This window comes from Lissotriton vulgaris, chromosome 7 (genome assembly GCF_964263255.1).
Source record: "Lissotriton vulgaris chromosome 7, aLisVul1.2, whole genome shotgun sequence".
NCBI lineage: Eukaryota > Metazoa > Chordata > Amphibia > Caudata > Salamandridae > Lissotriton > Lissotriton vulgaris.
Genome location: NC_141695.1, coordinates 833,337,047 through 833,361,504, shown reverse-complemented (window position 1 = coordinate 833,361,504; position 24,458 = coordinate 833,337,047).

Genomic DNA, 24,458 nt, shown 5'->3' with positions numbered 1-24,458 from the left:
AAAAAAGATCAACTGCCCAACTAACTGATGCTCTAACCGTGAGAGATCTAAATGCAGTCCAGGCATTGGAGGAATTGAGGCAAGAACAAACACAAACGCTGGAGAGCCAAACAAGTATTGAGCAGCAATCGCCTCAAACCAATTTTCGGGCTCCCTCTCAATTTAATCCTCAAATGCCATTTGACGCTATAGACACCTTCTCGGATGCTGTCATACAGGATCTGATTCAACACAGAATAAGTGCCAACAAAAGATCCGATTGGAAGAAGAAACATAACTTGTCCAGAGAACAACAATCTGCCCTTGAAAATATCCAAAAAAACGATAAAATAATTTTGAAACCATCTGACAAGGGAGGGAATATCGTTTTACTGTCAAGAGAGCAATATTGCAAAGAGTCCCTTCGACAGTTGGAAAATCAAGAAAATTATCTTGTCACAAGTGAAGGAGAATATGAGTACAGTAAAAGATCATATCATGACCTCCTGACAAAATGGCGGAATAAATCTATGTTGGATATGGACGAATTTATGTATCTCCGTAATCCAGAACCAGTAACCCCGACTTTTTATCAACTTCCTAAAGTGCACAAAGACTTAATCAGCCCGCCCAGACGACCCATCGTGTCATCCAAAGGTGGACTGACGGAGAACTTATCAATCTATATTGACTCTTTCCTGGCAGAATTTGTGGTGAACTTAAAATCGTATGTAAAAGACACCAAACATTTTATCGAACAGGTGGCAGACATTACATGGGACAATTCTTTTCTGCTCATTACTCTAGACATAACCAGTCTGTACACGTGCATTAAACATGACGTGGGGATCAAGGCTGTCAAATACTTCCTTGATACGAGACCTGGAAAGTACAGAGAACATGGTGTTATGTTAATGGAGATGTTAGAGTTTTGTTTAAAAAATAAAAAAAATTTGTTTCAAAATACTCTTTTCAAACAAATCTCCGGGACGGCGATGGGAACCTGCTTCGCCCCAGCTACGCGAATTTATTCGTGGGCTGGTGGGAGGAGCAGGTGGCCCTTGCCGGGGAAAACACAAAATGGGCAGATAACATTGTGATGTGGCGTCGATACATCGACGACCTGTTTGTACTGTGGAGGGGCTCCTCCACAGACGCAAACGACTTTGTCAGGGATCTGAACAAGAATGACCTACATCTGATATTTACTGCCGATATCAGTAATGAGGAAGTCCACTATTTAGATTTAAGAGTTTTTGTGAATGAGGGTACATTACAAACTGCCTTGTACAGAAAACCCACGGCAGGGAATAGCATACTCCATGCTAAGAGCAGTCACCCACCGAGCCTAATAAAAAGCATACCTTACGGTGAAATGCTGAGATTAAAAAGGAATTGCTCACAAGATGCAGATTTCAGGATAGCAGCCAGCCAATGAGAGTATACAGAGATTCCTCCTGAGAGGATACGATCCAGCGGCTCTGGATAAAACTCTCAAAAAAGTAACAAGGATTCCCAGAGAACAACTTTTGGCGTGTAACCCTAAAAGAACTGGAGATACTGAGGATACAAATAAATTTAGAATGATCACCAAATTCTCAGTAGAGGCCAATGCTTTGAGGAGGATTCTCTCTAGAAGCTGGCACATACTACGCACAGACCCAGTTATTGGATGTGATGTCCCTGAGAGACCACTCATCACATTTCGTAAATCACGGTCTATAAAGGACATGGTAGTCCATAGTCACTTAACATCTATAAAATCAACAGGACAGAGCACCCTGAAAGAAATGGCGGGGTTTTTTCCTTGTGGAAAATGCCGCGCATGTGAGCATAGCAGAAGGGTGCTTTCCTATGCCATTCCAGGTGTAACCCTACCGAAGAAGATCAAACATTTTATCACATGTACTACACCATATGTGGTATATTGTTTGATCTGCCCCTGCGGTCACAAGTACATAGGAAGCACGATTAATGGGGTAAAAATGCGAATCTTAGAACACCAACGGGCCATAATGAACAAGGATGTCTCTTACCCGGTGGCCAGACATTTTGCCCAAGTCCATCAGAGTAATCGGGATCTACTCCAGTTCTTTGGTTTGGACCACGTACCGCTTAACCCTAGGGGAGGGGACAGGTTGATACGTCTTCGCAGACTTGAGTCACGATACATCATAGATATGCAGACGAAACAGCCTGGTGGGCTTAACATCGGAGAGGAATTGGGTGTACACCTGGGGAAATGAATATCCAACATGCATCAGGTGTATTATGATTATATCCATGGAATGCTACAAGCGGATTTGATGAAATAAGAACTGTATTTCTTGCAAATAGTCTATCCTCATATATGCTCGAATCATGAAGGCCTCAAAGATGAAATTTGAAATTTGTATTCATTCCATTTTTATGGATCTGTGCCTTTAACTTTTCTGAAATTTCAAGTCTCTTTTCTTAACTCCTTGCGATCCTCTTCAACTTCTTTCAAATTCCTTTAAGAATCTTTCAGATGAAAGAAGTTTTCTTTTTTGTTCCTATCTTCCTTTTCACTTTCATAGCACATCACTTCCTTTATTTTTTCTCTTTTTTCTCTTCTTTCCCTCATGAATATGGGTTACCTTTGGATGGGATATATGAATCCGTGTGTATTGAAACTTGAATTGGGTTGACGTGGATTCATAATCCTGTGGTTGAGCCGATACACGGCCCAATTATTGAATGTACAAAGTATATTTGTCTAAGATGACTTTTTTACTAGTGTGGTACATTTGGGATGTATACCCATATTATTCTTCAGTGGAATCATTGTCCACTGAGTTGATTGATTGGGGGAAGGTGTTGAGAATGTAAATATGTAACCTTTATGGTTAGCCGATGGTAATGTGATCTTGTTGCATTGTGATCTGGCCGTTGATCTATGTCGGTGACACGCCGATACACGGCGAGATCAGTTTAACCTTCACCGACTTGGGTTATAACTCTATGCTGATATAGCATTAGGATAACATCTTAACCCAGAATGCAACTGTACGAGGATCATAATGTACGAACGGTGTTCATAATGTATATAGTGTAAATATTTGTGAATATGGGGTCATAATGCCATGACATGCTGATACACAGCAAGATTGTTTTTATTCATTTAATATAATGAAAAGAGGCATTAGTATATCATAAGGGTTGAAACACATTGTAAATATGCCATTGTGTTGAATATTTGAACCCACTTAGTAATGGCCGCTATGTTGTAAATATTTGCACGTTTGTCCTTTTTCCTTCTCACTTCACAGGAAGTGAAATGTATATATGGTGCCGGGTAGAATGGCACACACTAACACTGACGAAGGACTAGAGGTCCGAAACGCGTCTGTTTGTTTTGGTCAGAACACCGTATTAAAATTCTTTGCAACATACCCCCGCGAGTGCGTTTTTCGTCTCTGAAGGAAGGGTCGAATGGAGCTGCAATATATATATATATATATATATATATATATATATATATATATATATATATATATATATATATATATATATATATATATTTGTTACATGGTGTACTAGTCATCATGGAAGAAATACCTAAACCTATTTAGGTATCCCCGTTATGGGAATCAGCTGAGTACTTTCTAAATCCATATTGGTACCTCCAAGACAGCAACACTTTTTACGAAGGGTGCTAGAAGCAGGCATGTCAAAACTATTATAGCATATTAAATATTATAATCCAAGTGACACTTAACACAATTTGCGCCATTCAAGAATTCAAAAATTTAGAGAAAAATCTCATTACCTGCCTTCATTTGCTGCAGCAAATAAACAAACAAACTAGAATCTTGGCCAAGTCATTCCAAAAAGTTACTACAGCAGCAATACCAAACCAAAGTCTCCAGTTTTCAACTTCCAAGTTCTGAGTGACCTAACAGTCATTTTAAAATACTTACGCCAAAGAAGATCTCAGTCAGGAGCGGCCAACACCTGGAGGGTCAGATCGGGAAAACCAGAAAACATGTTGGTCTGCAAAAACAAAGAGTCTCCTTATGCAGGGTACCTCCTCAGTAGATTCCTATCCTGTCCTTCTCAGTAGATTCCTGTCTTCCGTCAAGACCACACCCTTGAATAGCCGCATCTCCGATGAGACCCACGTTTGGGCGCCAATTTGTGGAAAGAAAAACCTTTTTAGGGGTTCACTGATGGACCTGGTCCTTAAACCAACAAAGAAGAGATTGGCACGGAGGCTGGAATATCAAAATAACAATTTTATTAACCTCACATGAGGGAGACTGCATCAATACAGTACCCTCAGGCCACTGTATGAGACAGTCCAAAGAGTACCGAAACCAAGGGCCTTTTATGGCCCGTTTATTGCTGAGTTAGCATTAAGACTCAAAAAGAGGCAGTACAAGTGTGCACACAAATAGCTATTACACATATAAGGACTAACACAAAATGCTTAGTCAACAAAGAAGGAGGACTAACAGTTGCTAACATCAGTTAAAATAGTCTGACAGTTATACACTAAAAGCAGGTGCATTCTATCAGCTAGGCCTTTCTGAGCATGTGCAGTGCTCTGGCTCAGTACTGAAGGAGTTAACTGTAACTGATGACTTTAGCAGAATACAAGGGCAGGCAATAGTAAAGAGGGAGAAAGCAGATGGTGAGCACATGGCTAACTAAAATAACAGCCAAAAAGCAAAATGGCTTCAGCTGATGCTGACAGCCATTTCAGCTAGTTTCCACACTCGGACCAATTTTCTGTCGCAGTACAACACTGGACATGCATGTTTCCTGGGTGGCTCGATGGATGCAGACAGTAGCAGGACATTCTGGGCTGTGCAAGGAACATTGTAACCACTGAACATGTTTTACCCTGAAAAACACCAATGGCACATTTCCTAGGTAGCCTCTTTGTACCCGATGATCCAGGTCAATGGCTCTGTGACATCTTGTAGTACCGCATGCCAGTATGCTACAGGGGTTACCAGCACTTTGCAGACCTGCACTCTCCTGGTCAATTTAGCATCTTTCATGCAGCTCTTTTCCATATTCCTGACAGGACTGAATTCTACAGGACACACCCAATGTATTTAAAAAAAATCAGTTGCTGCAGGCAATACACAATGTCGTTCAAGTAGTAAGAGGCATCCTGAAACTTTTCCCGCCACACTACAAAGTTAGCAGGGCTAGGGAAGAAAACCGTAAATTTTAGACTGCAAATGTAGTTATAATTGTATTTGTATAGTTATTCATACCCTGAATGTGTGCCAAAGATATTAGTGGAAGGGTAGCAGGCTACATCTTAGGGGAGTGCTTGCTTTGAAGTGTTGACCTGCAAGCTTTTTGGTGTGGTGCATGAGTGACCAAAGTGGTGCTGTTATCCGGTCTTTGGTCACTGTGCCCTGGACCAAGGCATTTTCAATTAGCGGGAAAAAGAATGAGAAATCAAAAGCATACACTTTACAATAATCAATTGTGAAAAGTTGAGCAAGGATCAACTGAAAAGCAACCCAGTGAAGGTACTAGATACAGGCAGTCGTAACATATACTCTACATGATCTGTCAGCATGCAAACGTCTCCTAAATCCAAGTCTTGGAGCACTCCAACAAATAGTACCAAGAGTGGAAGTCTCTATTCAGATTTTGGTGTTCCCCAACTGAAGCCTTCACTTTGTCTATTAAATTAAGTTCAATAGCTGACCCTGAAACATTGTTGTCAGAATGACAGACAAGGGTTAGCGTTTCAAAGCGTTATATAAGGAAGTATAGGCAGGTTACATAGAACATGCCATAAATACATTTCAAAGAAAAGCATACAAATCATAAGTACAAAGAGCTCCATACAGTTTAAGCAAAACCCAGCATAGACTTGTCTTCTATAAAGTGGGGCAACTGTTCTCCTCAACACAGAAATCCACATGTCCTTTTATAGGACTTTGAACAAAGACAATCATACATTCTACACGAGTAAAAGGTTTCCAGGGCATGCACCAATAGGGTATGAGCAAGAAGAATCATTCTACTACATAATATACTTAAAGTGTCTCTCATAATAGTAATACATTGGGTTTACAGACATTCTCACAGTTTATTCAAGTAATTCAATTGATAAATTGTATAGGAATAGCTTGGGATAACTGAAACGTCCTTGGTTAGGTACAATGAGAGAAACTCTCTGGAAACACTCTCTGATTATTCGAGTGGACCCTAGTAATGGTTTATTTTGGACAAGGAGAACAGCAATAGTCATCAGGAAATATATTATGACGTCAGAACAATATGGAGGACAGTATAAACACAATCCAGGTTACTATAAGCGCAGGTTATGGTGCTTTTAATATGAAGGAAGAAATACAAATCCCACATCCTCCCACCTATGATTTCTAAATCATCACTCCAATTCTTTATTACAAAACATCATTCATTACCTTCAGGTTCTTCCTCTTCGATTCTCTGAGATCCTTCAAGATGTTGTAAAGTTCACTTCACTTTAGATTTCTTCAACCTTTACATCAAGCCTCTTTCTTGTCTTTATTCTCATTGCTGACTGCTTCGTATGCCCACAATCCATACCATACTGTGATAAAATTCCCTTGCAAAACTTCAAGGAAATAAGCGCACATGCAGTGCCAATTCATATAGGCAAGAGAGCTGTCTGAAGCGTTTTAAGAATATCTCCACATATACTACTACGCCATTCTCCTAATCCTTTTCTAGTGCGTTTGAATATAAATCCTAACCCTTCCTAGACACCTGACTCTCCCAGTTCAGTTAATTCATGTGTTATGTTCATAATATTAATAACACAGCTGTTGAGTTGCTCATATGCTCGCAGTATGAAATCACAACATTCCCAAGCTTGAATGACTTTGCCAACTCTGCCTTCCTTTGGAAGGAATAAATCCGACGCAAGGCAATTTTGCATAAATATAGCTCTCATTACAAGTAATTCTTTATTTATCACTGTTAAAGCACCTGCAGTGTTAGTGACAAGCCGATCAACGAAGGTGGACAATTTTCTAATCTTTAATCGTTCAATGCCACTCCTATGGCTGGTATGAGCACTCCAAAGATATCACTAAGGATCTGCTATGTCCCTCTCATTATGTACTGCTCAAGAGGAAAACTGAACTCATTAGTATGACAAATGCTAAGGAAAACTAGTGCTGCACAATGACTACCTGTCCGGTTGTGTTGTAGCTTAAAATAAGCTGACTTACCACACAGATAAGAGATACCCTTTATACTTACTTCTCGATTTGAAATGTTTTTTCCCTTAAGTAAAAAGTTGCGCTCACATTCACTCCATCCTAGTTTTTCAACAGTCTCATTTCCCTCAGGCCTCTGTATGATGCATAAAGATCTCTTATTGGTGACATCAATGCTTAATTTAGTGTGTGGTTCCTTTAGAGTCTCTTCCCAATGATGTGTTCTGCTCTTGTATTTCCTTCTCCTCTTTCTTCATCTATCCTCATCCTCTCATTCAATTCATCTAAAAATATACTTTCATCGTGGTACATTTTTGAGGTTACATCACACATGCTCTGATTAGTATTGCTCACGTTAGTCACAGGGGTAAAGAATTTAATCATATACCCACATTGATCCCTTGACTAAAACCTTTTGTAAGAGCGAGCAACCTGTTTAGCGGCCCACAAATACAGATTTTCACAGCTGATTATTGGCACACCTTCATCAAAGTCAGAATAAAACAATTTAATGGTATCATGCTGATAGAAAGGATTTAAGAAAACAGAGCAGGAGAAGAAGTAAGACATGGGTAAGGAAAGTATGCTGCTTCCTCTGCTGCAGAAGCTGGAAGATGATAGCAGACAAAGATATTTTCCACTTCCATAACCTTCACATATTCGGCTAACATTTGATAATATATATTGTTACTATACACACGCTCATGCTGGGGAATATGTGACACCTACCTCTTGGGTGGAGAATGTCTTGCTATAGGTTCAAGAGTGGAGTCTGTCGAAATATGAGAGATATCTCCTCCTAGCAAATAAACATCCAACAGCCATCCAAACATGGAAACAGAAATGGCAGCTGCCAGGCTTATAAGCAAACTTTTTCAGTGTTGCTGCACAATGTTAACTTGAATCAGATCAAGGAAATCTCAGATGCTTCACTTATACGTGTTAGTCCTTTAGTTGCTACACTATCCTCGTTACCCTATCTCGAAAGCTACCAGAATTTTTATTCTGCCTCAACTGAAGGTCTAAAGGATCTATCGTCCTCTGACAGTTACCCTAACTCTCTGATTGTTCTGCCAACATTTGCCAGTAGTTTATTGAGAATAGGCTTATCTTAGTCTTCAGGGTGGCTCGTCGATGTCAGTCAAGCAGTTGTCAGAGTCAAACTTGATTTCGGCAAGACATGTCTATTATGGACCTGAATACATCTGATTGATCTTTCTCTCTCTTTTGGCCATTTAGCACTGATCTACAATGTCAATCTGGTCAATGTAATCTTGTTCCACTAACTCACTGCCTTCCTTAATCATCGCTGGTCTCTTCTTAGACATCAACAATCTTTTTCGGAAGGTTGTAGTTTTTGGCCAATCGTCTTCAGCTGTACCTCGATCCTTAAAGGTGCTTGCGAACTCTGATGAGGCTGACTCACACTCTCCAAGATAGAACTTCCCTGTCCCGCCCCAACCTCTAATCCTAGAGGAATTAGCTGCTTTACATTTGTTCCAGCCCTCCATGAATCTTCATTATCCCATGGATGTTAATTCTCAATCTGGTAGTCGGTATCAAAATGGTCGTTGGAACAACAGCACTCTCCTCAACCTCTTGCTCAGAGTGATCCTCGTCCTATGGAGACTGTGGACCCTCAGCGTGGTCTTCCTCTTCTTCTGATGTCTCATACACCTCAAACCTGGTGCGACTCGAGGAATTAGTGGATATTGGCTCTGTTTCTTCCTTTTCATGGCTTGCCCTCTTGATATGGGAGCTGTGTGTCTAGTTCGGAAGACCAGCACACTTGATAGCAGTGTTGGAGACCAAGATCCCGTGGTAGGGCCCACTCCAGCGCGCCTCCAAGCAAAACTTATGTACATGCTTCTTGATGTGTACCAGTCTCCCTGTTTAGTTTCTCCTTTTCCTTCTCTTTGCCTTCTATCAGGGATAGACTCCAACAGTCTCAATGGCTTCCTATTTCCACTTTCTCTGTCTCTCCTCGTCCTGCGCGATTCTCCATAAATGAGCTTATGCATATTTTTAATTCAAATGTCCTTTATTTTCACTTGCCATTTGTTCCAAAAGGTTTCAGCCTTCAAATGTGGACCGAGGCTGTGGTTTTCAATTGTACATACTTCTCCTCAAATTCTCTATTCGAGGGATGTGGAAAGTTCCACTCAATGGAACTCGGAGTTCCCCATCTTTGGATGTATATTAGTGCCATTGGTTAAGCCATATCCACCAATGTAACCCTTTCTTTGCCTCCATTTCCCTAGCTGGTGTATCTTCGGGAGGAAACGCCTCCTCCTTATTTACCTCCTTCGCCTTCTTTGACAAGTAATTGACCATTCTAGCAGAGTCTCAATCAGTCGCTGTTTCAATCTCTCCCTTACTCCCACCAAAAAACTCACAATGTGTCCACCAATACCAGCGCATCTCTGTCAAAGGTATAACGTATCACAGCTGGACTACAACATCTGCCAGGCAATACCTGCACCACACCTTGATGACGAAATGCTTCAATTTGACTGCAACTTGCTAGCAATGGACCACCAAGCAAATAAAGTGTCTGGCATTTGGTTCTCTTTACTCCAAATTCTCAGGAAGATACTGGTATTGATCCCAGACCATCTAAGGAAAATGGTCATTCAATCCCTCATAGTTTCCTGTCTGGAATATGGCAACTCACTTTATTTGGGTGCACCTAAATACATAATAAAGAGACTTCAGACTGTGCAAAATGCGGCAGCAAGGCACCTTCCAAAGTTTCCTAGTTATGTCTTTACAAGAGACCCCCTCAAACAGCTGCATTGGCCCCCAATTGAGGCAACGATTAAGTGTAAATCTCTCTGTATTGCTCATAGGGCCATAAATGACAAGGGCACAGTAAAGATCAGAGAGTTGGTAACCACTTATGTTCCAACTAGACACCTGAGATCCTCACATCTTCATGTCCTCAGTACAACCAGGGTAAAAAGGATGAGATGGGGAGGAAGACCATTTGCACACATAGCACACATAGTACAGAAGTTGTGGAATGATCATCCACCCTGTCTCAGAGCACTGGAAAATGAACTTTCCTTCAGGAAGAAACTTAAGACGTGGCTGTTTCCCGGTTAATGTACCAGAGGTCCTACTCTCAGCACAGTACTCTCCAGCACGGGGAAGCCTTCGGGTAGCCATGCTCTTTACAAAACATAAACATGCTCCAATCTCACCAGACTGCATCTGAACTGCTTTACAACCTTTTCACCATTTGCCTGCTTCGACTACACAAACGTTTCTTTAGCAGTAAGAATGCTACCTACTTTCATACCACAGTGAGCCCTCGACCTGCGAGTCACAATACTCTGTGTCCATGCACTAAGGCGCGAACTTCTGCCAAACTTAATTAGTACACTTGTGCAAGAAGATTATTTCTCTATCTTGGTGTAACTGATGGCACCTCCCAGTACACCTCACTGAGTAGGCAAGTTCAACAATTCAATATCCTAACTTGAGGCAACTCTCCTTAAATCTACAGCGTATATAAGTACTTGTATACTCTAAAATGTAAAAAGTCCAGGAACATCATCAAGAATACAAATAACTATTGCTACCGCAAATTCAATTATCAAAGCCATATAATAGTCGCTCAGGAAATACGTCCAATGTGTTATAACACAATACCCTTACTACAACTACCAAAATGCACTGCTCCACAATTACTTTTATTGTTTCTTAATTTTGCATGTAATCCCTCATGTCATTGTTTTCCTTCAGTTACCTTGTCTCTCCGGAACTAGGATCAGGTTGGAACTGGGTCAATTTAGATCTTTGGGAAACTGCCTGGACCATGAAGGTTCAATACTTGGTTCTATAGTCAATTAGTTTGTCAATTATGGGTCGGCTCCAATCAGAACCATCACCTCTACTACCAGATCTGTCAGCGTGCATACTTCTCCTAAATCCAATTTGTGGAGCACGCCAACGGCTAGAACCGGGAGCAGTGAAGCCCTTAAACGAACTTTGATGCTCCCCAACCTCAGCTCTCACTTTGTCCATTAAATTAAGCTCAATAGTAGACACTGGAACATTCTTGTAAGAATGACAGACAAGGGGTGGCGTTTTAAAGCTTTATGTAAGGAATTAATAGGCATTTTACTTACACCATGCTATAAGTAAATTTAGCAGCAAAGCAAAGAAATCATAAGTACAGAGATCTCTGCACAGTTTAAGCAACATCTGAAATGAGTTTGCCTTCTATAAAGTGGGGAAAATGGTCTCCTTAACACAGAAATCCACATGTCCTTTTATAGGATTTAACCAAAGACACTCATACATTCTACACAAATACATGGTTCAGGGCATGCACCAATAGGAAACAAACAAGAAGAAACATTGTACTACAGAATACATTTGAGGATTCTCTCACAATACATTGGGTTTACAGACATTCTCCCGGTTTATTTGAGCAATTCAATTGATACATTGTGTCTTAAACCAGTCGATCACAAGTTACCAGTAGCTCCCAGACACCTTCAAAGTAGCTTGTAGCCTTGAGTTTATTTTTAAACAAGCACAGGGTCACATTTTTCTTTTCACATTGAGGAAAGGCTGTGTTTACTTTGCATTATTAGTATCAGGCTGCAGATAGCAGAGCCTGATAATGAGCAGTGCACAGTCAGATTTTTTGGCCAGACTGGGTCACAGAGGTGAATAACTGAAGCACTGAAGTATTTAACCCTTACATAAATGTCATTGTGACTCAATATTGGAGTGTGAAAACAAAATGCAGTTTCTGAATACTTTTAAATGGAAGAAAATGAAAATGAAATGTTACCTGATGAACTCTTCGTTTTAATTTTCTCCCGTTTCAAAGTGTCACATTTACAAGCAGCAGGCCTTTTTCTCCTATTGCCAGGAGACACTGTTCCATATTTATAACTGAAAAATAAGTCATTTCTTTCAAATGGGAGAAATTTAAAGCGACAAAAACGTTTTGAAGCAAACATCAAGTACTAATGTTTCTCCACTTTGAGTTAATCCAATTACAACATAATGTTTTATGAAGCATATTTATTCACTTAAAATGCCTTCCATTAAAACAAATGTATTTTTCTGTTATAAATAGGGCACCATTTCTACAGGCCACTGGGAGCAAGATGCTTCATGTTCGTAAATGTGACACTTGGAAATTGGAGAAAATGTAAATGATGAGTTTTATGGAATCCATATAAACAAAGTTAAGTATTCAGTTTAATATTATTGATACAGTGCCATATTTATAAGTGAAAAATACAGCCATTATTTTAAGTTGGAGAAATTTCAAGTACAGAAAAATGTTAAATTTCTTGAAATTTTTTCCCATTTTTGTTATACATGTAATGGTGCCACTCATGGTGAAAGGTACATACGACACAGTCTCTCAGTAACTCCTACACACATATATTCCATTCATACGCATACATGTTCATATACTCCCAAATACCACTCTCACTGACACACGTGGCTGCCCTGTAATAATGCCCCTGGTTTGTATTTTGTTCACATCATAGCATGTGGCTCTATGGACATTAGGCTTACAGTCAATTAAGCCGGGTGTGGGGGCGTCTGATAACAATGTGTGAGCTGCTTAGTTTTCAGTAGCTCATGATGATTTTCACTGATCAGAAGTAGTTCTCACTACAGAAAAAGTTGGAGACCCCTGTTGTGCATCAATAGCCTGGGATAAGTGAAACTTAATTGTTTAGGTACTGTGAGAGAAAGTCTCTTGGAACACTCTCTGTTTATTAGAGTGGACCCTAGTAGTGCTTTATTTAGGACAAGGACAAGGACAGAATAATCATCATGTGATATATTGTGACGTCTATGAAGAACAGTGTTAACACAATCCGGGTTGACATAAGCTCAGTTTATGATGCGTTTAATGTGAAAACAACTCCCACAGCAACATTTCAACGACCCAGAGGGATGCACTGTATATAGCCAGCAATAGTAAATGATCATGAGTCCACCCTGCAACAACAAGGAATAACCCAAAGGTAAGTAAATTCCCTTTTGTGACTAACCAGGAGCGACAGAGGAGCGATCCACAGAAATGCATTGTTTACAGTGAGCTAGAATAAAAGGGCTATAAGGTCCACCCAGGAGCACAAGTTGAGGGTGGCCCATGGCCAGGTCCTGGTAACAGGCAAAGTAAACACAAGGAGATGATGGACAGAGCACTGAAATGTTTCAGACACTCACCCCCGTCACAGATCTGGGTTGAATCCACCACCCTTCTTTAGCTCACTTCACCACCTCAGTTCAGGCCCAGTAAGAAGCAGCCATCATAAATGCTCTAATGTGTCCATCCAGGAGCAACAGAGAACTGTGCTGGGCCTGCTGTAAAATCCATTGATTATGCCAAGACCCGGCCAAGAGAAGTTGACCTCCTTACTGGGGAGCAGCTAGGGCAGTTTGCACTGGACCCCACTTTAAACAGGCAAGATGATGATTTATGGCTTCCAGTAAAACTAGGAAAACAAGGCCTGACATAAGTAATGATTGCAGCCATCACAAACAAATGTGTGCCTTGCTGCACAAGCTATTATTTTATTAGATACTTCAATTCATACCTACACATTGAAATCAGATCTGAATTTAGTGTGTCCAATTATAAAATAGCTGAATTTCGCCAAGGCCACGATTGGGGCATTTTCTGTTGAAAGTACAAGAAGGTAATGGCCAGGAAGGATGCTGATAATTGAGTTAAAGCAGCACATTTGTCTTTAAGACCAAGGTCTGGAATAGCAATGGCGCTACAGGATGAAATTGAGGTGCAGTGACTTTGTGGGGCCACTTGTCAGCTATGTGTCATTGGGGAAGAGTGGGCCAGTGATTATGATGCATTCAGGTCATTGTAGGCAGCTGCCTTGTGATGACACCACACGACAAGTGATCAACAGATTGTGGCATATTTACATATTTCACTGGAGAAAAGTGAGCACCGAAAAGGCAAAACCTTTTTCCTGGCATTCTGAAAAGCCATGCACTGGTGCTCCTTATTTTAACAACAGATTTTATTGAATTTTCACCATACCAGAAGGGCGGAGCCCAGCAAGCAAAGTACAATTGAAATGCAGAATGAAAAGTCCCTAGGTACTGTACAACACCCACCTCAAAGGTCTGTAGAACATCAGACCAAGGGAAACGCCCATCCCCCAACCCCCAAGTGCGCACCATACATACTGCGATAACATTCTATGCGCAAGCCAAAGGAATGCCCATCTACGTCTTGTTAGCACTGATACTTTAAACTGGTAAATCATTCACCACCAGTTGTTCGATAGGGTCCCGGGTGGCTGTCTGCGACATTAAGGACAGATCTGTACCCCTGTACTTGGCCCACCTAGACCACATCTTCCCATGCTTCTGTGGACACCCCTCGTCTGGAACACAGCAATCTCCGCTGACATGCACCTATCCAGGGCCTTTTCCCTGTTGGTTATACAGGGCGGGACGTATACTTCCAGTGCTGTGCTATGTCCCGCTTAGCCAATGTGAGACCCAAAAACAGAAGGTGTCTTTTATACCTGTTCCCCCGATGTCTTCTGTGCTGTGTAAGAGCGCCAATCTAGGGTCCGTCGGGACATCCCATGCCAAAACAGGCCCAATCAAGACAACACGCCCGACCTGAAGAGCTGCAATGCTCTGCAGCTCCACGCCGTGTGCAGGAATGACCCCTCATCTGCGCCACAACGGAGACAGATAGGGGACTGAATTGCCCCCATTTTCCAAAGGCGGAGACGTGTGTAATATACCCTATGGAGGTATTTGAATTAGATTAGCCTGTATCTGGTAGAGACGTCGGCGTACCGAGGGTTAGCCAACACCTCTGCCCAATCATCGTCCGTCAGGGCTAGCAGGTTCACCTCCCAAGCCGCCCGGGTTCGGTGAATAGTGGTCTTGGAGTGTGTAGTGAGAGTTTGGTAAATTTGCCGAATTTTGTGGGTCCACAGATCTCCCATCAGTAAGCGTCCTTCCAGCGGGTGGAACTCAGGTAACGACTAGTTGCCGAATCAGGGGGGTCAGTGCGTGACGGAGCTGCAAATAGGGATGGAACTGTGATTTATGAAGGTCAAAGTCCACCTGCAGCTTTTGAAAGGATTTGAGGGTGGTCTCCTGCATTATGTCCCCAAGTGTGGATATACCGATATTATCCCATCTACGAAACCCAACCAGCGACCAGACAGGCCGAAGATATGTTTCCTGCCAGAGGGGAGTGGCGCCGGTCAACGTACCTCAACAACCCATGGACCTAACTACCCGCTTCCATGTCTGAATAACTACCCGGAAGGCCAGGGGAAACGCCTCTAGGGAGGAGCTACTGTATAGGAAATGGAGCAGTCTTGGAAACCACGTGATGGGAGTGAATACAGGTGGGGTGGGGCACGTCAGGTTTAAAAGCGGTTATGTTTGAGATAATGGGATATGGCGAGCGGTGGTTAAACCGGGCGATTATACTGAGACCATAAAGATACAGCAGGTATATATTAGGTTGTTACAGCATAAATAAGTACGACGGTATAAACGAACGGTTGGAATAGGTAGAGTGGGGATTTGATTTAGAGGGAAGACATTAGAAGTGAGTAAAAGTATGTACATGAAGGATTGAAGATCTGAGGAAGAAAGGGTGGTAAAAAAGTGAATATGGTAGGAGGATGGTAGGCTGAGATAGGTTTTTTACAGATAGGGGGTTACTAACAGGATTTGAGCCTAGTGATTATACCTGGCAATCATGTAGAAAAGCACAAACCGGGGAGTTGGGGATCGAGTGAGATGGGCGGTATAATTGGAAGGTTGAAAACTGTGGAGTATGGGGATTGAAACAATGGTGATGTCATTTGGGAGTGGGATAGATGTTTATCGATGGGCATGTTTTGTTTTAGAAGGGGGTTTATAACAACACTGTAACACAAAGTTTGTTTTATTTTTGTTTATGCATTGTATGGGGCTGATGTGTAATTTTTTGATACTTGTAGATACTCCTGAGGAAGGTCGTAATGTAGACCGAAATGCATTGGGTGAAGAAAATGTGCGGGAGGAATGAAGACAGATAACGTGCCTGGGTATAGGCCCGGATGGGCAATTCCAGAGTCATTGATAATTCGTGAAATGGTTGATCTTCATTTCCTTGACGTAACAGATAAAACTGGATGAACTTAAAAAATAAAATTTGGAATAACTTTGGCAACACTTTTGAGTACGTGTGGATAAGTCGCAAATGTGCATACTGGCTGTGCAACTCTTTCGGGACACGGAAACTTGCGGGCCCTGCTGTGAGCAGCGGGATACCCGCCATGGCCGACCGCTCCACGGCGTAAGCCGGATCTGTCTGGGAACCATACCACCACTCACTGACCAAAAGGAGATGCGAAGCCCAGTAGTACGCGCGTAAATCTGCTGCCGCAATACCACCACAGTTCGTGGACTGTATGCACGTTGCGAGTGCCACGCGGATCACATCCCCTTGGCAAAGGAATCTATTCAGGAGTGCGTTGACTTGGAGAAACCACAACGAGGGATAGGGTGGTTCTGGAGCCTGTAGAGTAAGCGCGGCAGAGACACCATTTTAAAAATTGCGGACCTGCCGTATAACGATAGAGGCATTTGAGACCAGATCGTTGGTTCAGCTATGTTGTGTACCCAAGTGTCGCTGGGACACCGTGTTATGAAGACCCCTAGGTACTTAAGGACCATGTCCACAATGAGCAGTTGCGATGCCCAAGCCTGACTTCTCTGTTTGCCATGAATATGGAACAGTGTAGATTTGGATGGACTGGCACAGAGTCCAAAGGCCTCCGCGAAGACTCGAAGAATTTGGAGGACACGGGCCCGGAGTCCCAAGGGTCTGACAGGAAGAACAGGACGTCATCTGCGTAAAGTGCAATCCTGTCTGAGAACTCCGGCGCCCAGTCCAGTCCCCTGAGGACAGAGTCCAGGCGCACCCACACAACTAAGGGCTCGATCACTAAGGCAAAGAGCATAAGGGACAGGGGGCTCCCCTGTCTCGTGCCCTTGTGGATCGGAAATGGGGCCGAGCAGCATCCGGCCGCACGAACCGAGGTGGTGAGATCTGTATACAGTAGTTTCACATATGCCAGGAATCTGGGTCCTAAGTTAATAACTTCTAGGAGTTTACAATGTAGGTCCAACTCAGAGAGTCAAACACCTTGTCGATGTCTGACAACAAGATCGCCGCGGGACGATCCAGGCGAGGGGCATTCGCAACAGCGTTGTGGACCCGCCTAATATTGTGTCTGATGAAGCGCTGTGGCATGAAGCCTGACTGATCCTTACCTTACCAAAAATTTTGGGCTCAAAATTCAACAAGGAGATGGGGCTACACGAACCCGGATCTTCCGGGGGGCGTTCGGGTTTAAGAAAAACCACGATTTCGGCGTGCCGCCAGTCTGGAGGCAGAATACACTTCTCTAAGGCTTCGTGTAGTGCCCCTAGCATGTGAGGCCCCAGAGTGTGTGTGTGGGCGCAAAAACTCACAGGGAACCCGTTCGTCTAGAGTGATTGGTTTATCCAATTCATCGTGTACATCATCGGGCAAACCGCGAGGGGGAATATGCAAGAAAAAGTCTTTGAAAGGGCTATTACCTCACGCTCCTCATATAGAGCTGCGTAGAAGCAGGCAAACGCTTGGATCACGGCCTCTGAGAGGTACTATAGTGCCTACTGTTGACTTCAGGAGGGGAACCAGCATCGGGGACATCCAAAACTGACATAGCCTATGGAGCATCTGACTGGACTTGTCGCCCCATTGATAGATCCTGTATTGGGTCACCAGCCACGCCTCTTTTGCGCTGTCAGTATGCAACTGATGGAGCTGCTGTTGGACGTGTAAAAGATTCCGGCGAGTGCCAGAGTCAGAGCCCTCTACCAGTTGGGATTGCAGGTGGACCTGACGGTCCTCCAGGTCCCTCACCTGCGCCAAACGCCGCTGTTTTTCCCCAGAGCGATAACTGATGTCCACCCCCCTAATCGTGGGTTTAACGCATCCCAGAGGGTGACCTGGGACGGGGAAGTGCCCATGTTGAAACAGCGGTAATCTGTGATCGCGAGATGTAGCATCTTTTGATAGTCAGCATCATGGAGAAGCCATGGGGCTCAATGAGTCTGCAGGCGCAGCTTGAGTTGGATCAGTGAGTGATCGGGGAGGCCTCTGGGCATGATGGATGTGTGTGCCACTCTGTCTATGTAGCAACATGGCCTCATTCCCCCGAGCACTCTAATGTACTATGAATTATATCTATTAAGGTTAGACAATCAAAAAGGCACAGTCACAAAGTATATCAGTTCATATATAGATCCAATATGCCAGATCCTAGTGTTCTGGAAACAGGTTTATTTTTCCATGTTCACTTCTAAAAATGGAGCCATAGTCTTTTCCAAATACACAAATATAAACAGCAGCCAACACGTGTTTCGTCGTGCTGGGTAAAGCACTTAGACTTCGTCAGGGCTGCAATTAAATAAATAAACAACATGTAAAATTCCATATCCAAACATTACTATCTTAAAGTACCTAATCAGACTCCATTGGTTGGAAGGGAATGCCGTGTAGAAGATAGAATGGAATCAAAACCCAAGTACTTAAATCACCCGATTTGAGTGTCAGACAAAATTATTAATCCATCACCACTAAAGAAAAATAAGTGATATATGAAGATAGGGCCATGTAAGATAGATCACCTAATCTCACACTCCTCTATATTGTAACCTCTATTCAGCCATCAGATCGCTACCGGATCATTCCAATAGATAATCCTGTAATAATGGTTAACCAACATTACTCAGCGGTAGCCACCCTGATAGAGTTCACACTACTTCCAATAACGAGGAGTACCTGTCGCAGTGGAACCCTGTCCCGGGCCCCCAATATGATGACCCAAGCAGTTCCCCCAATGGATCCCCCTCCACACAACATTAGCCAAAACATCCAGGGTGAACATCGTCCAACACCTCTCAGAGCAGGTAAAGAAGACCCATGCACGCCAGGATACTCGGTAGTAAAAGAAGGATAGAAGATGCCCTCCAACCAGGGTGACCTCAGACAGCATTCCCTGATTGACCCTGGGCATGCCAATTAGAGCAGGATCTTGGTGCCTGCTGTAGCGTCTTTGTCTTGCCGGCCGCTCTGATGGGATCCCTGCGAAGAGTCCGAATCAAGATGTGGCGGCGAGTGTGGCGAAGACCTCCTCCGGGGAGTCAAAGAAAAGAGTCTTGGCATTATATATCACCTTCATCCGGGAGGGAAACAACAGCGCATGGGATAAGTTCAGCTCCCAAAGCCGTTGCTTGGCCGCAATAAAGGACTGATGCTGCTGCTGCACCAGTCTGATGTAGTCAGGGAAGACCATGATGGGATGAGAGTCAAAAGTCATTTTGTCCTTGTGAAGCGGAGGACTGCATCGCGGTCGGTGTAGTTGAGAAGCCGGGCGATCACAGACCTCGGACGCTCCCCGGAGGCGGCTTCCTAGTCAAGGCACGGTGAGCTCTCTCAACCACGAAACATGGAGACATGGCCTCGGGCGGCAGCAACACCCTAAACCAGCCAGAGAGGAAGTTGTCCATAGAAGCACCCTCACAGCCTTCCAGAAAGAACACCAGTTGGATGTTGTTGCGCCGAGCCCTCCCTTCCAAATCCTTGACTCGCGACGCTAGCTCCCGGGAGACCGTGGTAAGTTTGTCCACCTGCTTCTGGAGAGTGGATACGATGTCCTCCACCGTGGAGACCCTGGTCTCCATCTCAGTGATACGGTCAACCGCCTTCTGAAGGTACTGGTGGAGAAACGACACCACGGAACCAACAGCCCCGATCTGGGCCTTGAGTGCAGTCCGTGATCGGTTGATTGCCACGAGCAACCTCACTGTGTCGGAGGACAGGCCCTCAGCAACCTCCTTCCCAGTAGGAGCAGTGGTATAATGATACATGGTGCTCTGTTTAGGGGCCGCCGTGCCGTGTTTGTCCTTGCGATACAAAAGGGGATGATGGACGGAGCATTTGAACAAATCAAACACTCATCCCCAGTCACCCCAGTCAACTGATCTGGGTTTAATCCATCACCATTCTTTAGCTCACTCAGCCACCCCAGTTCAGACATGGCCATATGCAAATCAGTCTGACCCTGTGCCTCATGGGAACAGTCCAGCCCGAACTGCCAAGCCATGTCTTCCCTGGACCTGAAACAAGCATCCTGGGACCGGTTTCGGATTCATAATCCTCATCAGCCAGTCTATCTTGAATCCAGTGGCCAAGTGAGCAAGAGACTCACGTCTGAGCATACCCTGCCACACTTAGGGCGAACAAAGTGATACAAAAGGGGATGATTGTATCACCACACCCTTTTGTACCGTGTTTGTCCTTGGCCATCGTGGAAAGGAGGAGCAGACCGAGGGGCCAGGCCAGGGTCTGCAGTCATGCAGACGAGTGTGAAAGGGTGAGCCTTCACAGGTGGATGATGGGCTTCAGCAAGTGGTGGGAAGCCACGCAGCACCAGGTCTGGCCCTGGAATATGCCCCCGGCCGTTCCGATGGTCTCAGTTCGGTCAGGGCTGCAGCCAAGCTGGGCAACCAGTCACCACATCGCACCTCTCAAGACACCGCCCCCCACTGGCTCCAGAGATCACTAGGGAAATCGCTGCCCCGAGACGTGCAGGATATGTTCTCAGGGGTGCCCGGCTATCCAGGGAGGGAAGGCCTCCAGGGCATCAGCGGCAGCCGCAGAAGGGTTCCCAGCCCGGATGGGTTGGCGACCGCTGCCTTCGATGTCAAGGCCTACACAGACCCACTGTCGCCACTGTACATGCCAGTCCGTCCTCCCCAGCGTATCTGGTGTGTCCAGAATGTGTGGGCAGTCATAGAGTCTAGGGCACTTGCCGGCAATCCCGGCCACCGAGAAGACAGTCCCAAGAGGCACTAGGTCTGCGTGCAGCCTGCGGGAGAACCGAAAAACCCACGGGGCCTCCGCGCTGCTCGGGAAGTATGGCGAAGGGGTCTACAGCGGAGGACACACACAGAAGAATCTGGCTGCCGGCTGAATACGTGGGCCGACAGGCCCCTCAGCCACAGGTCATCACCAGCACAATTTAGGCCCCACAGAAGATAGGTGAGGTCCCTCCGGCGGTTCGCCGCCCGCTGCCACCACAACTCGGGCCACCCAGTGCGCCCCTCATGCGGCTCCGATTCCCAGCTGCGGATGTGTCTGCATCGGGGGCAGGGTGGCCCGTCCCACGTGGCACAGAAAGTTGATGCAAGGCGATGCAGGTGTCCACAAAGCCCAGGGCCCCGCCAGGAACTCTGCAAATCACTGGGGTCTCCACGCCCCACTTTTCTGCAATCAGGAGGTGGGGGATTGGCCCACAGCAATGGCGCCGCAGCGACGACCCAGGAAGCTGGCCAAATCCACACGGTGGCAGGCCCCCCCAGCCCCAGGTCTTCTTCTCAGAAAAGAGAGTGGTGATGGACAGAGTATCTGAATTAAGCAGAACATCCTACCCAGTCAACAGATCAGGGCTTGATCCATCACCGTTTTTTAGCTCACTGCACCATGCCAGCTCAGAACCTGGCTAAATGCAAATTAGTCTGTCCCTGGCCCAGTGCACCATGGGAACAGGGCAGACCAAGCTACCAAGCCAATTCTTTTACTGGAAAGGAAACAAGCTTCCGGGGACCGGTTTCTGGCATTACAGCCGTCTTCGGCCCGGCTTGCTTGAATGCTGATGGTGCAGTGAGCAAGGGACTCACGTCTGAGCATACCCTTCCACGCTTATGGTGGACAAAACGATTCAGAAAAGAGAGTGGTGATGGACAGAGTATCTGAATTAAGCAGAACATCCTACCCGGTCAACAGATCAGGGCTTGATCCATCACCGTTTTTTAGCTCACGAGTGCAAAAAAACGATGGATTTGGGCCCAGATCTTTGGACTGGGGTGAGTGTGTGACATTGATCCACATTCGGTCCATCACCTGTTGTGTTTGCATATTCCGCCCTAAGTGCGCTGGGGATGCCCAGACGTGGGTCCCAGGCACTCCACACCACTGGAGTCAAGCTAGCCGGGCTGATGAGAGGTGTTACCTCGAAACCGGTCCGGTCCTCGGATGCTTGATTCCGTTCTGGGAAGGACATGGCTTTTGTAGTTCAGACTGGACTGTTCCCATGGGGCACAGGGTCAGAGCTGATTTGCATATCGCCATTGTCTAACCCAGGGTGGTGTGGAGTGCAAAAAAACGATGGTTTTGGGCCCAGATCTTTGGACTGGGGTGAGTGTGTGACATTGATCCACATTCGGTCCATCACCTGTTGTGTTTGCATATTCCAGGTCTTCTTCTGGCACCAACCTGAGGCCCCACAGGGCAAGGGCCGCGGCGGCAGCGAGGTCTCCGGAATCGGCCAACAGCGATCCTCAGCCGCAGCCTGGCCCACACAGCACGTCTTTGAGCAGCCCCGGATCATAGCCGCAGCCGCGTCAATGCCGGGTTTGGACCTTCCCAGCTCACCGCCACCACCAAAGTTTGCCTCTGGGGTCTCGATGTGCTCTGCAAGGAGTTCCCTGCACCAGCAGCGTCCGGGGTCAGGATAGCAGCAGGATAATGGCTCTGAGCAGGTAAGGGCTAGCGGAGCTCTACAGAGACACATCCGCCATGCTTGGCTCCGAAGCCACGCCACCCTGGTGCTCCTTTAAAGAATTTTATCTTCCAGCCTGGATACAGGGGAGTCATTTAAGTGTCAAGGGGACAGATGCTTGGGAGATGGCCAGGGCATCTGGGAACGGTTTAGTAAGGTGCAAAGAGGACAAAGTGGGAGAAGCAAACTGCAGGAACAGAAGCAGTAAATTGAATAGATAGCGAGGTGCAGAGGGGAAAGAGAGTGTTTGATACCATATAAATATGCAACAGGCAGAGGTGGTGGAAAGAGATGCAGGCGACATGGGGCAGGTAAAGAGGCATGGTAAAATAGGGTGAAGAGTATGGTCAGGAAAGAAAAAAAGCTGAAGGTTAAAAATATATTCTAAACAAATGAAGACTCACCCCATTGTCTTGTACAAAACAGTTCTTTGCCCCCTCCCCAAATATTTTCACCCACGGCCCCACTAAAGACTTTGATAACCCTTCCTTGTAGAAAGAGCGGTGGATGACAGCGCCAACACAAACGAATATGGCTCATTACATCGCAATGTATTACATCGCATGATTTTACAACGCGGTCGTTACAATATCTGCGTTAGTACTCAATGCATTTACATTGCAAGTCATTACAACGACTTGCATTAGGGGGGGCGCTGGACTTAGGAATAGTATTATTTACAATTCCTATTCTAGTTTGCGCAACAGTTGGGAAGGTGTTGGAATTCATTTCCAATACCTCAGCGCCCCATGGTGCAAGTCGTTGTAATGACTTGTGCTGTAAATGCATCGCATACTAACAACGTGGTCGTTGTAACGACCGTGTTGTAATAGGAGTGCGATGTAATATCAGCGTTGTAAATGCTGTTTCCCGCACAAACCAGCCTGCTCACATCTGGTTCCAAAAAGCTAATCATAATCGCTCCTTCCACTGTAATGAGAGAGTCTGCAAGGGAGTGACTGGCCGGCAGGCAGCGTTGTGGCCCGCGCTCTTGGTTCCCTGCTGGGGGAAAGAAGCAGAGCAGCCGCTGGGTACCACCTTAGCTAAGACTGACTGCACAGGCTATTTCTGAGTAGTGACAAAGATGTTGCTTGAATCTCCTGGGTACACAATACAGAATGTGGACAAGTAGGGTAAAGGATTAATCATTAGGGTGAGGCATCTCACCCACAAAAGGACGGTATTCAAATAACAGAGTTTCGTAGACGAGAATAACAAGCATTTACAATGCAATAGGTCTCGCAGCATTAAAGTTTGAGTTACTGCCATTGTAAATGACAATGCTTTGTATTCATTTTTTTTATTTGCAATTGGTATATAAACATTGTTTGTGAATGGTTAGCTGTTGCTTATGCTAAGCAAAGTTGGCAGTAATATAGAGTGCTAGTCTTGTTTGTTATAAGCATGCTGATTTAAACAAGATATGGAAACTGTGGGTTTAAGAGTAGAAAGGTACAAGACTAAAGTCACAAAATCAAAGATGGCATTGACGATTTTCCTGCTGATGTTGCTCATAATCGCTGTACTAAAACATGTTTTCTATTATTATTTTTCATGGTAGGTATATTTTATTTCCAAGCCTTGAGATGTTTGCAAACCAATGAGATTTCTTACGAGCCGTACTGGTTGG